General features: G+C 39.5%; 1 protein-coding gene and 1 pseudogene across 3 annotated transcripts in view; one reads left to right on the top strand and one right to left on the bottom strand.

Annotated features, from left to right (window-relative positions):
* The window catches only part of OPHN1 (oligophrenin 1), a 400,049-nt gene that overhangs the window by 167,275 nt on the left and 217,031 nt on the right, over nt 1-15,743 (bottom strand). The window lies entirely within an intron of this gene.
* Nucleotides 6,284-14,193, top strand: LOC117078405 (annotated as a pseudogene).

The raw sequence follows: 15,743 nt of genomic DNA, 5'->3' as shown, positions 1-15,743 counted from the left end.
GAAAAACAACTCACTATATAGGGGGGCAAGGATAAAGAGTTATATCAGACTTCTCTTAAGAAACCATGCAGAGAGAAGAGAGTGCCATAAAATATTTGAAGGTGTTGAAAGAAAAAAGTTAACTACTTAGAAATGTGTATTCCATGAAATTATCCTTCAAAAGTGATGGTAAAATAAAGACTTCCTCAAACAAACAAAAATTAAAGCACTTTGTCACCACTAAACTTGTCTTGCAAGAAAGGTTAAAAGATCTCCAGTAGAAGAAAAATGATATGTCGGAAATGCAGACCTAAAAAGAAAGAAAAAAGAGCACCAGAAAAGAAATAAATGAAGATTAAATATTTTATTTTTCAAATTATTAATGGATCTAACAGATAAGAATTTGTCTATAATAATAATTGCAATGATACATTTGGTCATTATATCTTACAAATAAGTAAAAAGAATGATAGTACCATTATAAGGAATGAAAGGGAGAAATTGGAAATAGTCTGTCAATCCTGTACAACCCATAACTAGTTTATTGGAATACGAAAAGTGGACATAAACTAACCATAAATGCATATTGCAAGCTCTAAGGCAACCACTAAAACATGAAAAAGAGGAAGTATAATTGATATGGTAAGACAAGACAGAAAATAAAATTATATAAAATGTTCTCTTAAAAAAGAGAAGGCAAAAGAAGACTGAAAGACAAAAATAAAAACAAAAATAATAAGTAGAAGATAGCAAACAATATAGTAGATACTATCACACCATTATCTATGACCATTTTAAACATCAATGATCTAAAAAATTAAAGGATAGACTGTCATAGTGTGCAAAAATTAACAGCCAACTATGTTATTTAAAAGATGTCATTTTAAATAAGTACATACAATGTTAGACCTGAAACTATAAAACTTCTAGAATAAAACCTAGAAAAATGCTTCTAGGAATTGGCCTAATAAAAAAAAATTACTAAGACACCTAAAGCAAATATAACAGAAACAAAAGTAAATAAATGAGACTTAATTAAACTAAAATCTTTCTGCACAACAAGAGAAATAATCAACAGAGTAAATAGGCAACCTACAGAATGGGATAAAATATTCACAAACTATACAGCTGACAAAGGACTAGTGTCCAGAATCTACAAGAAACTCCAACAAATCAGCAAGAAAAAAAAAAAAAAACCATTTAGAAGTGGGCAAACGACATGAACAGACATTTTTCAAAAGATATACAAATGGCCAATAAACATGAAAAAATGCTCAACATCACTAATCATCAGGAAAATGGAAATTAAAACCGCAATGAGATACCACCTTACTCTACTCAGAAAGGCCATTATTAAAAAGTCAAAAAACAAAAGATGCAGATGTGGTGAAAAGGTAATGCTTATTCACTTTGAGTGGGAATGTAAATTCATACAGTCTCTATGGAAAACAGTTTGGAGATCTCTCAAATAACTGAAAGTAGAACTACTATTCGATCCCCAATCCCACTACTGAGTATCTACCTAAAGGAAAAAAGAAGTCATTACATCAAAAAAGACACCTGCACTCCTATGTTTATATTGGCACAATTCACAATTGCGAAGGTAGGAAATCAATCTAAGTGTCCATCAACTGATTAGTGGATAAAGAAAATATAGTAGGTATATATGTGTGCACACACACACAATGGAATACTACTCAGCCATGAAAAAGAACAAAATAATGTCTTTTACAGAAACTGGAACTGGAGACCATTATTCCAAGTAAACTAACTCAGGAATGGATAACCAAATACCTCATATTCTCATTTATTAGTGAGAGGTAAGATCTGAGTATGCAGAAGCATGCAGAGTGGTACAATGGACATTGGAGACTCAGAAGAGGGGTGGTGAGAGGGGGCTGAAAAATTACTTACTATTCGGTATAATGTACACTATTCGGGCACACTAAAAGCCCAGACTTCACCACTATACAATTCATTCATGTAACCAAAAACACTTATTCCCCTAAATCTACTGAAATAAAAATTAAAATGTAAAGAAAACAAAGACAGATTAAAAGTAAAGGTATAAAGAAAGATATATCATGCTAACATTAATCAAAAGAATGCTGGAGTAGCTATATTAATTTCATAAAAAGCACACTTCAGAACAAAGAAAACTACCAAGGAAAAATATTATGATATCAAATCATAATGTAATAATAAAGAGGGCAAGAGTCTAAGAAGACATAACAATTCTTAATGTGAATGTGCCTAATAACAGAGCATCAAAATACATGAGGTAAAAACTGACAGAATTACAAGGAGAAAGAGACACACCTACTATTGGAGTTGGAGACTTCAATACTCCTCTAATAGTAATGGACAGATTCAGCTAGCAGAAAATCAGCATGGACATTGTTGACCCAAACAGCATGATCGATCAACTGAATCTAATTGGCATCTTTGTAACACTTGATACAACAGCAGAATATGCTTTCATCTCAAAGTCACACAGAACAATCAACAAGATAGACCATATTCCGGGACATAAAATACACCTGAAGAAATCTAAAAGAACAGAAATCTTATGAAATATATAATTAGACCACAAATTAAATTATACCAGAAATCAATTTTTAAAAGCTGCAAATGCCCCAAATAATTACATTTATAAATAAAACCTGAGTCAAAGACACAAAAGAAAAGTAAGGTTGGGCATCATGGCAAACACCTGTAATCTCAGCACTTTAGGAGGGCAAGACAGGAAGATCACTTGAAGCCTGGAGTTTGAAACTAGCCTGGGCAACATGGCAAGACCTCAAGTCTACAAAAAATAAATAAAATAAAATACGAAATGTTAAGACATTTTGAATTATATAAAAACGAAAACACAATTTAATATTTGTGGGCAATGAAAGCAGTGCTTAGAGAAATATTTATAGAACGAAATGCATATATTAGAATAGAAGAATAATCTATTATTAATAATCTACGCTTCCTTCTTAGGAAATTAGAAATAGAAGAATGAATCACATCCAAAGTAAATAGACAATAAGAAAATATAAACATTAAAGAAGATATCGATGGGAGGTTCCAAGATGGCCGAATAGGAACATCTCCAGTCTACAGCTTCCAGTGTGAATGACACAGAAGATGGGTGATTTCTGCATTTCTAACTGAGGTACTGGGTTCATCTCACTGGGTCTTGTTGGAGAGTGGGTGCAGCCCGTGGAGTATGAGCTGAGGCAGGGCGGGGCATTGCCTCACCCTGGAAGAGCAAAGGGGTTGGGGAATTCCCTTTCCTAGCCAAGGGAAGCCACAACAGATGGTACTTGGAAAATCGGGACACTCCCACCATAATACTGCTCTTTTCCAATGGTCTTAGCAAACTGCACACCAGGAGATTATATCTCATTCCTGGCTCAGAGGATCCCACGCCCACAGAGCCTTGCTCACTGCTAGGACAGCAGTCTGAGATCAAACTGCAAGACAGCAGCAAGGCTGGGGGAGGGTCGTCCACCATTACTGAGGCTTGAGTAGGTAAACAAAGCAGCCGGGAAGCTCAAACTGGATGGAGCCCACCGCAGCTCAAGGAGTCCTGCCTGCCTCTGTAGACTCCACCTCTGGGGGCAGGGCATAGCTGAACAAAAGGCAGCAGAAACTTCTGCAGACTTAAATGTCCCTGTCTGACAGCTTTCAAGAGAGTAGTGGTTCTCCCAGCATGGAGTTTGAGATCTGAGGACAGACAGACTGCCTCCTCAAGTGGGTCCCTGATCCCCAAGTAGCCTAACTAGGAGACACCTCACAGTAGGGGCCGACTAACACCTCATACAGCTGGGTGCCCCTCTGAGACGAAGCTTCCAGAGGAAGGATCAGGCAGCAATATTTGCTGTTCTGCAATGTTTGCTCTTCTGCAGCCTCTGCTGGTGATATCCAGGCAAACAGCGTCTGTAGTGAACCTCCAGCAAACTCCAACAGACCTGCAGCTGAGGGTCCTGTTAGAAGGAAAATTAACAAACAGAAAGGACATCCACACCAAAATCTCATCTGTATGTCACCATCATCAAAGACCAAAGGGAGATAAAAACACAGAGATGGGGAGAAACCAGAGCAGAAAAGCTGAAAATTCTAAAAATCAAATCATCTCTTCTCCTCCAAAGGTACACAGCTCCTCGCCAGCAATGGAAAAAAGCTGGATGGAGAATGACTTCGACGAGTTGAGAGAAGAAGGCTTCAGACGATCGGTAATAACAAACTTCTCCAAGCTAAAGGGGGATGTTCGAATCCATCGCAAAGAAGCTAAAAACCTTGAAGAAAGATTAGAGGAATGGCTAACTAGAATAAACAACATAGAGAAGACCTTAAATGACCTGATGGAGCTGAAAACCATGGCACAAGAATTACATGACACATGCACAAGCTTCAGTAGCTGATTCAATTAAGTGGAAGAAAGGGTATCAGTGATTGAAGACCAAATGAATAAAATGAAGCGAGAAGAAAAGTTTAGAGAAAAAAGAGTAAAAAGAAACCAACAAAGCTTCCAAGAAATATGGGACTATATGAAAAGACCAAATCTATGTCTGATTGGAGTACCTGAAAGTGAGAGGGAGAATGGAACTAAACTGGAAAACACTCTGCAGGATACTGTCGAGAAGAACTTCCCCAACCTAGGAAGGCAGGCCAACATTCAAATTTAGGAAATACAGAGAATGCCACAAAGATACTCCTCGAGAAGAGCACCTCCAAGACACATAATTGTCAGATTCACCAAAGTTGAAATGAAGGAAAAAATGTTAAGAGCAGCCAGAGAGAAAGGTCGAGTTGCCCACAAAGGGAAGCCCATCAGACTAACAGCAGATCTCTTGGCAGAAACTCTACAAGCCAAAAGAGAGTAGGCGCCAATATTCAACATTCTTAAGAAAAGAATTTTCAACCCAGATTTTCATATCCAGCCAAACTAAGCTTCATAAGTGAAGGAGAAATAAAATTTTTCACAGACAAGCAAATGCTGAGAGATTCTGTCACCATCAGGCCTGCCTTACAAGAGCTCCTGAAGGAAGCACTAAATGTGGAAAAAAACAACTGGTACCAGCACTGCAAAAACATGCCAAATCATAAAGACCATCGATACTAGGAAGAAATTGCATCAACTAATGAGGAAAATAACCAGCTAACATCATAACGACAGGGACAAATTCACACATAACAATATTAATCTTAAATGTAAATGGGCTAAAAGCTCCAATTAGAAGACACAGACTGGCAAATTGGATAAAGAGTCAAGACCCATCGTGTGCTATATTCAGGAGACCTATCTCACATGCAGCGACACACATAGGCTCAAAATAAAGGGATGGAGGAAGATTTACCAACCAAATGGAAAACAAAAAAAGCAGGGGTTGCAATCCTAGTTTCTGATAAAACAGACTTTAAACCATCAAAGATCAAAAGAGACAAAGAAGGCCATAACATAATGGTAAAGGGATCAATTCAACAAGAAGAGTTAACTATCCTAAATATATATGCACCCAATACAGGAGCACCCACATTCAAAAAGGAATTCCTTAGAGACCTACAAAGAGACTTAGACTCCCATACAATAATAATGGGAGACTTCAACACCCCACTGTCAACATTAGACACATCAATGAGACAGAAAGTTAACAAGGATATCCAGGAATTGAACTCAACTCTGCACTAAGCGGACCTAATAGACATCTACAGAACTCTCCATCCCAAATCAACAGAATACACATTCTTCTCAGCACCACATCGCACTTATTCCAAAACTGACCACATAGTTGGAAGGAAAGCACTCTTCAGCAAATGGAAAAGAACAGAAATTATAACAAACTGTCTCTCAGACCACAGTGCAATCAAACTAGAACTCGGGATTAAGAAACTCACTTAAAACCGCTCAGCTACATGAAAAATGAACAATCTGCTCCTGAATGACTACTGGGTACATAACTAAATGAAGGCAGAAATAAAGATGTTCTTTGAAACCAATGAGAACAAAGACACAATATACCAGAATCTCTGGGACACATTTAAAGCAGTGTGTAGAGGGAAATTCATAGCACTGAATCCCCACAAGAGAAAGCTGGAAAGATCTAAAATTGACACCCTATTATCACAATTAAAAGAACTAGAGAAGCAAGAGCAAACACGTTCAAAAGCTAGCAGAAGGCAAGAAATAACTAAGATCAGAGCAGAACTGAAGGAGATAGAGACATAAAAAACCCTTCAAAAAATCAATGAATCCAGGAGTTGAGTTGGTTTTTTGAAAAGATCAACAGAATTGACAGACCGAGGTGACGTCCTCCCAAGATGGCAGAGACAGAGTGAAGAAACTGTGTTCCCCCACTTGGGTTGCTATCGATCATGGGTAAAATTCCATTCTGATATCAAAATGCAGTATTTGCACCACTGTGAGCACCTTTTAGAGAGACTGAACAAACAGCGGGAAGCAGGTTTTCTTTGTGACTGCACCATAGAGATTGGGGAATTCCAGTTTAAAGCTCACAGGAATGTGCTGGCCTCCTTTAGTGAGTATTTTGGTGCGATCTACAGAAGCACTTCTGAGAACAATGTCTTTCTTGATCAGAGTCAGGTGAAGGCTGATGGATTTCAGAAACTGTTGGAGTTTATATACACAGGAACTTTAAATCTTGACAGAGATATCTAGTATTACTGGAAACATTGAATTTAATCAACAGACTTGTCTTCTTACTCTGTGAGATTATAATAATAGAGAGAAATCAGAAGTATCTACAGATACGGTTCAGGCAAATCCTAAACAAGGGGCATTAGCAAAAAATGTCATCTCAAACAAAAAAGAAGAAGAAGTCTTTCAACTCCCCGAAAACAGGGCAGAATAAAACACTGCAATATCCCAGTGACATCTTAGAGAATGCATCTGTTGAATTATTCCTAGATGCAAATAAACTGTCCACACCTGTAGTAGAACAAGTTGCACAAATGAAAATTCAGAACTCAAGCTGATATCAGTTGTGGAAAACACTTTTCCAGCACATATATTGTGCAGACTGTTACAGTGAAACGGAAATGTGGAAAATCACAGCCAAACTGTGTTCTGAAAGAACACTCTATGTCTAAAATAGCCAGTGTCAAGAGTCTTATGAGGCGAGAATACCAGGGAAAGAGCTGATCAGAGGTATTCCAAGGCCAAGCCAATGTGTAACATGACATCAGGTAAGTATTCAGAAGTCAGCAGCTTGAGAAGGCACATGAGAATACATAAGGAGTAAACCTTACGTCTGCCACTTATGTGGAAAGGCATTTACCAATGTAACCAGCTGAAAACGCATGTAAGAACTCAGACAGGTGAGAAGCCATACCAATGTGAATTGTGTGATAAAGGATTTGCTCAGAAATGTCAGCTAGTCTTCCACAGTCGCATGCATCATGGTGAAGAAAAACTCTATAAATGTGATGTATGGAGGGGGCGGAGCAAGATGGCCAAATAGGAACCGCTCCAGTCTCCAACTCCCAGCGTGAGCGACACAGAAGAACGGTGATTTCTGCATTTTCAACTGAGGTACTGGGGTCAATCTCTAGGGAGTGCCGGACAATCGGTGCTGGTCAGCTGCTGCAGCCTGACCAGCGTGAGCTGAAGCAGGGCGAGGCATCGCCTCACCTGGAAGCGCAAGGGGGAAGGGAATCCCTTTTCCTAGCCAGGGGAACTGAGACACATAACACCTGGAAAATCGGGTAACTCCCACCCCAATACTGCGCTTTAAGGAAACAGGCACACCAGGAGAATATATCCCACACCTGGCGGGAGGGTCCCACGCCCACGGAGCCTCCCTCACTGCTAACACAGCCGTCTGCGGCGATCTAAGGGCAGGGCAGCAGCGAGGCTGGGGGAGGGGCCCGCCATTGCTGAGGCTTAAGTAGGTAAACAAAGCCGCTGGGAAGCTCGAACTGGGTGGAGCTCACAGCAGCTCAAGGAAGCCTGCCTGTCTCTGTAGACTTACCTCTGGGGACAGCGCACAGCTGCAGTCCAATAGGGGAAAGAGCGGGGCCGTTGCAGACGCGAATGACTCTGTCTGACAGCTTTGGGGAGAGCCGTGGATCTCCTAACGCGGAGGTTGAGATCTGAGAACGGACAGACTGCCTGCTCAGGTGGGTCCCTGACCCCTGAGTAGCCTACCTGGGAGACATCCACCACTAGGGGCAGTCTGACACCCCACACCTCACAGGGTGGAGTCACCCCTGAGAGGAAACTTCCAAAGAAAGAATCAGACAGGTACACTCGCTGTTGAGCAATATTCTATCTTCGGCAACCTCTGCTGCTGACACCCAGGAAAACAGGGTCTGGAGTGGACCTCAAGCAATCTCCAACAGACCAACAGACAGTCCTTCTGACTGTCAGACGGAAAACTATCAAACAGGAAGGACACCTATACCAAAACCCCATCAGTACGTCACCATCATCAAAGACCAGAGACAGATAAAACCACAAAGATGGGGAAGAAGCAGGGCAGAAAAGCTGGAAATTCAAAAAATAAGAGCGCATCTCCCCTGCAAAGGAGCGCAGCCCATCGCCAGCAACGGATCAAAGCTGGTCAGAGAATGACTTTGACGAGATGAGAGAAGAAGGCTTCAGTCCATCAAACCTCTCAGAGCTAAAGGAGGAATTACGTACCCAGCGAAAAGAAACTAAAAATCTTGAAAAAAAGTGGAAGAATTGACAGCTAATTAATGCAGAGAAGATCATAAACGAAATGACAGAGATGAAAACCATGACACGAGAAATACGTGACAAATGCACAAGCTTCAGTAACCGACTCGATCAACTGGAAGAAAGAGTATCAGCGATTGAGGATCAAATGAATGAAATGAAGCGAGAAGAGAAACCAAAAGAAAAAAGAAGAAAAAGAAATGAACAAAGCCTGCAAGAAGTATGGGATTATGTAAAAAGACCAAATCTACGTCTGATTGGGGTGCCTGAAAGTGAGGGGGAAAATGGAACCAAGTTGGAAAACACTCTTCAGGATATCATCCAGGAGAACTTCCCCAACCTAGTAGGGCAGGCCAACATTCAAATTCAGGAAATACAGAGAACGCCACAAAGATACTCCTCCAGAAGAGCAACTCCAAGACACATAATTGCCAGATTCACCAAAGTTGAAATGAAGGAAAAAATCTTAAGGGCAGCCAGAGAGAAAGGTCGGGTTACCCACAAAGGGAAGCCCATCAGACTAACAGCAGACCTCTCGTCAGAAACTCTACAAGCCAGAAGAGAGTGGGGGCCAATATTCAACGTTCTTAAAGAAAAGAATTTTCAACCCAGAATTTCATATCCAGCCAAACTAAGCTTCATCAGTGAAGGAGAAATAAAATCCTTTACAGATAAGCAAATGCTTAGAGATTTTGTCACCACCAGGCCTGCCTTACAAGAGACCCTGAAGGAAGCCCTAAACATGGAAAGGAACAACAGGTACCAGCCATTGCAAAAACATGCCAAAATGTAAAAGAACATCGAGGCTAGGAAGAAACTGCATCAACTAACGAGCAAAATAACCAGTTAATATCATAATGACAGGATCAAGTTCACACATAACAATATTAACTTAAATGTAAATGGACTAAATGCTCCAATTAAAAGACACAGACTGGCAAACTGGATAAAGAGTCAAGACCCATCAGTCTGCTGTATTCAGGAGACCCATCTCACATGCAGAGACATACATAGGCTCAAAATAAAGGGATGGAGGAAGATCTACCAAGCAAATGGAGAACAAAAAAAAGCAGGGGTTGCAATCCTAGTCTCTGATAAAACAGACTTTAAACCATCAAAGATCAAAAGAGACAAAGAAGGCCATACATAATGGTAAAGGGATCAATTCAACAGGAAGAGCTAACTCTCTAAATATATATGCACCCAATACAGGAGCACCCAGATTCATAAAGCAAGTCCTTAGAGACCTACAAAGAGACTTAGACTCCCATACAATAATAATGGGAGACTTCAACACTCCACTGTCAACATTAGACAGATCAACGAGACAGAAAGTTAACAAGGATATCCAGGAATTGAACTCATCTCTGCACCAAGCGGACCTAATAGACATCTATAGAACTCTCCACCCCAAATCAACAGATATACATTCTTCTCAGCACCACATCGCACTTATTCCAAAATTGACCACATAATTGGAAGTAAAGCACTCCTCAGCAAATGTAAAGAACAGAAATTATAACAAACTGTCTCTCAGACCACAGTGCAATCAAACTAGAACTCAGGACTAAGAAACTCAATCAAAACCGCTCAACTACATGGAAACTGAACAACCTGCTCCTGAATGACTACTGGGTACATACGAAATGAAAGCAGAAATAAAGATGTTCTTTGAAACCAATGAGAACAAAGATACAACATACCAGAATCTCTGGGACACATTTAAAGCAGTGTGTAGAGGGAAATTTATAGCACTAAATGCCCACAAGAGAAAGCAGGAGAGATCTAAAATTGACACTCTAACATCACAATTAAAAGAACTAGAGAGGCAAGAGCAAACACATTCAAAAGCTAGCAGAAGGCAAGAAAAATAAGATCAGAGCAGAACTGAAGGAGATAGAGACACAAAAAACCCTCCAAAAAATCAATGAATCCAGGAGTTGGTTTTTTGAAAAGATCAACAAAATTGACAGACCGCTAGCAAGACTAATAAAGAAGAAAAGAGAGAGGAATCAAATAGACGCAATAAAAAATGATAAAGGGGATATCACCACCGACCCCACAGAAATACAAACAACCATCAGAGAATACTATAAATGCCCTACGCAAATCAACTAGAAAATCTAGAAGAAATGGATAATTCCTGGACACTTACACTCTCCAAGACTAAACCAGGAAGAAGTTGAATCCCTGAATAGACCAATAGCAGGCTCTGAAATTGAGGCAACAATTAATAGCCTACCCCCAAAAAAGTCCAGGACCAGATGGATTCACAGCTGAATTTACCAGAGGTACAAGGAGGAGCTGGTACCATTCCTTCTGAAACTATTCAATCAATAGAAAAAGAGGGAATCCTCCCTAACTCTTTTTATGAGGCCAACATCATCCTGATACCAAAGCCTGGCAGAGACACAACAAAAAAAGAGAATTTTAGACCAATATCCCTGATGAACATCGATGCAAAAATCCTCAATAAAATACTGGCAAAACGGATTCAGCAGCACATCAAAAAGCTTATCCACCATGATCAGTGGGCTTCATCCCTGGGATGCAAGGCTGGTTCAACATCGCAAATCAATAAACGTAATCCAGCATATAAACAGAACCAAAGACAAGAACCACATGATTATCTCAATAGATGCAGAAAAGGCTTTTGACAAAATTCAACAGCCTTTATGCTAAAACGCTCAATAAATTCGGTATTGATGGAACGTACCTCAAAATAATAAGAGCTATTTATGACAAACCCACAGCTAATATCATACTGAATGGGCAAAAACTGGAAAAATTCCCTTTGAAAACTGGCACAAGACAGGGATGCCTCTCTCACCACTCCTATTCAAATAGTGTTGGAAGTTCTGGCTAGGGCAATCAGGCAAGAGAAAGAAATCAAGGGTATCCAGTTAGGAAAAGAAGAAGTCAAATTGTCCCTGTTTGCAGATGACATGATTGTATATTTAGAAAACCCCATTGTCTCAGCCCAAAATCTCCTTAAGCTGATAAGCAACTTCAGCAAAGTCTCAGGATACAAAATTAATGTGCAAAAATCACAAGCATTCTTATACACCAGTAACAGACAAGCAGAGAGCCAAATCAGGAATGAACTTCCATTCACAATTGCTTCAAAGAGAATAAAATACCTAGGAATCCGCTTACAAGGGATGTCAAGGACCTCTTCAAGGAGAACTACAAACCACTGCTCAGTGAAATCAAAGAGGACACAAACAAATGGAAGAACATACCATGCTCATGGATAGGAAGAATCAATATCGTGAAAATGGCCATACTGCCCAAGGTGATTTATAGATTCAATGCCATCCCCATCAAGCTACCAATGACTCTTCACAGAATTGGAAAAAAACGGCTTTAAAGTTCATATGGAACCAAAAAAGAGCCCGCATTGCCAAGACAATCCTAAGTCAAAAGGACAAAGCTGGAGGCGTCACGCTACCTGACTTCAAACTATACTACAAGGCTACAGTAACCAAAACAGCATGGTACTGGTACCACAACAGAGATATAGACCAATGGAACAGAACAGAGTCCTCAGAAATAATACACACATCTACAGCCATCTGATCTTTGACAAACCTGACAAAAACAAGAAATGGGGAAAGGATTCCTATTTAATAAATGGTGCTGGGAAAATTGGCTAGCCATAAGTAGAAAGCTGAAACTGGATCCTTTCCTTACCCTTATACGAAAATTAATTCAAGATGGATTAGAGACTTAAATGTTAGACCTAATACCATAAAAACCCTAGAAAAAAATCTAGGTAGTACCATTCAGGACATAGGCATGGGCAAGGACTTCATGTCTAAAACACCAAAAGCAACGGCAGCAAAAGCAAAAATTGACCATGGGATCTAATTAAACTAAAGAGCTTTTGCACAGCTAAGAAACTACCATCAGAGTGAACAGGCAACCTACAGAATGGGAGAAAAATTTTGCAACCTACTCATCTGACAAAGGGCTAATATCCAGAATCTACAAAGAACTCAAACAAATATACAAGAAAAAAACAAACAACCCCATCAAAAAGGGGAAAGGATATGAACAGACATTTCTCAAAAGAAGACATCCATACAGCCAACAGACACATGAAAAAATGTCGTCATCACTCGCCATCAGAGAAATGCAAATCAAAACCACAATGAGATACCATCTCACACCAGTTAGAATGGCAATCATTAAGAAGTCAGGAAACAACAGGTGTTGGAGAGGATGTGGAGAAATAGGAACACTTTTACACTGTTGGTGGGATTGTAAACTAGTTCAACCATTATGGAAAACAGTATGGCGATTCCTCAAGGATCTAGAACTAGATGTACCATATGACCCAGCCATCCCACTACTGGGTATATACCCAAAGGATTATAAATTACTCTACTACAAAGACACATGCACACGTATGTTTATTGCGGCACTATTCACAATAGCAAAGACTTGGAATCAACCAAATGTCCATCTGTGACAGACTGGATTAAGAAAATGTGGCACATATACACCATGGAATACATGCAGCCATAAAAAAGGATGAGTTTGCGTCCTTTGTAGGGACATGGATGCAGCTGGAAACCATCATTCTTAGCAAACTATCACAAGAACAGAAAACCAAACACCGCATGTTCTCACTCATAGGTGGGAACTGAACAATGAGATCACTTGGACTCGGGAAGGGGAACATCACACACTGGGGCCTATCATGGGGAGGGGGGAGGAGGGAGGGATTGCATTGGGAGTTATACATGATATAAACGTCATGACATGTACCCTAGAACTTAAAGTATAATAAAAAATAAATAAATAAAAAATAAATAAATAAATAAATAAATAAAATGTGATGTAGCAACTTACAGTGCAACTTATAGCAAATCTCAAGATTCATGCAAGGAAGCACAGGGAGAGAAGCCATATGTCTGTGATAGGTGGGACAGAGATTGCTCAAGCCAGCACATGAACTATCATGTCTGTAGGCATATGGAGAAAAGCCTTATTTATGTGATACCGTGGGAGCCTTTGCTGTCTCTAGTTATCTTATCATCATTCTCGAAAACATACAGGTGAAAAACCATACAATATGGTATTTGTGGGAAAAGTTTTATTTCCTCAGGATGAGCTCAACAAACACTTTGGTCCCATACATGAGAGAACCGTTTAGTGTGAATTATGTGAAAATTCTTACACAGATATTAAAAATTTAAAGAAGCACCAAACAAGTCCATTCTGGTACAGATAAAACTCTAGACGCCAGTGTAGAGGACGATACTTTGAGTGAACAAGATTCCATACAAAAAAAGTCCTTTATCAGACACTATGGATGTGAAGTTTTCTGATATGACTTTACCATTAGCTCTTCCACTTGGGACTGAGGACCATCACATGCTTCTGCCTGTCACGGATATTCAGTCTCCTACATCAGATACATTGTTGAGGTCAACTGTGAATGGGTATTCAGAACCACAGTTAATTTTTTTACAACAATTATACTGACTTTGTAAGGAATATGGAATTGCTAAGATGACATTAGTAGCAAACATCTCTGGTAAGGTGCATATATTCATGCTAAATTTCCATTCATTGAGTTGTGACTATTATTTTCATTCACTGAAGTAAAACACTGATGCTGCATCAAAAAAAAAAAAAAAAAAAGAATTGATAGACCGCCAGCAAGACTAATAAAGAAGAAAGAGAGAAGAATCAAATAAACACAATAAAAAATGATAAAGGGGATATCACCACCGATCCCCCAGAATACAAGCTACCATCAGAGAATACCATAAACACCTCTATGCAAATAAGCTAGAAAATCTAGAAGAAATAATAATTCCTGGACAGGTACATCCTCCCAAGACTAAACCAGGAAGAAGTTGAATCCCTGAATAGACCAACAGCAGGCTCTGAAATTGAGGCAATAATTAATAGCCTACTAACCAAAAAAAGTCCAGGACCAGATGGATTCACAGCTGAATTCTACCAGAGGTAAAAGGAGGAGCTGGTACCATTCCTTCTGAAACTATTCCAATCAACAGAAAAAGAGGGAATCCTCCCTAACCCATTTTATGAGGTCAGCATCATCCTGATACCAAGCTTGGCAGAGACACAACAAAAAAAGAGAATTTTAGACCAATATTCCTGATGAACATTGATGCAAAAATCCTCAATAAAATACTGGCAAACCAGATCCAGCAGCACATCAAAAAGCTTATACCACATCAAGTTGGCTTCATCCTGGGCTGCAAGGCTGGTACAACATACGCAAATCAATATACGTAATCCAGCATATAACAGAACCAAAGACAAAAACACATGATTATCTCAATAGATGCAGAAAAGGCCTTGGAAAAATTTGACAGCCCTTCATGCTAAAAACGCTCAATAACTAGGTACTGATGGGACGTATCTCAAAATAATAAGAGCTATTTATGACAAACCCACAGCTAATCTAAACACGGGACTGATGGAAAAACTGGAAGCTTCCTTTGAAAACTGGCACAAGACAGGGATGCCCTCTCTCACCACTCCTATTCAACATAGTGTGGAAGTTCTGGCTAGGGCAATCAGGCAAGAGAAAGAAATCAAGGGTATCAATTAGGAAAAGAGGAAGTCAAATTGTCCCTGTTGCAGATGACATGATTGTATATTTAGAAAACCCCATTGTCTCAGCCCAAAATCTCCTTAAGCTGATAAGCAACTTCATTCAGCAAAGTCTCAGGATACAAAATCAATGTGCAAAAACCACAAGCATTCCTATACACCAATAACAGACAAACAGAGAGCCAAATCAGGAATGAACTTCCATTCACAATTGCTTCAAAGAGAATAAAATACCTAGGAATCCAACTTACAAGGGATGTGAAGGACCTCTTCAAGGAGAACTACAAACCACTGCTCAACGAAATAAAAGAGGACACAAACAAATGGAATAACATTCCATGCTCATGGATAGGAAGAATCAATATCATGAAAATGGCCATACTGCCCAAGGTCATTTATAGATTCAATGCCATCCCCATTAAGCTACCAATGACTTTCTTCACAGAATTGGGAAAAACTACTTTAAAGTTCATACAGA

This window comes from Trachypithecus francoisi, unplaced genomic scaffold (assembly GCF_009764315.1).
Source record: "Trachypithecus francoisi isolate TF-2019V2 unplaced genomic scaffold, Tfra_2.0 Lachesis_group6, whole genome shotgun sequence".
In the NCBI taxonomy this organism is placed as follows: domain Eukaryota; kingdom Metazoa; phylum Chordata; class Mammalia; order Primates; family Cercopithecidae; genus Trachypithecus; species Trachypithecus francoisi.
The sequence above is the reverse complement of the archived record's forward strand: the minus strand, read 5'-3'. Positions and strand labels throughout refer to the sequence as shown.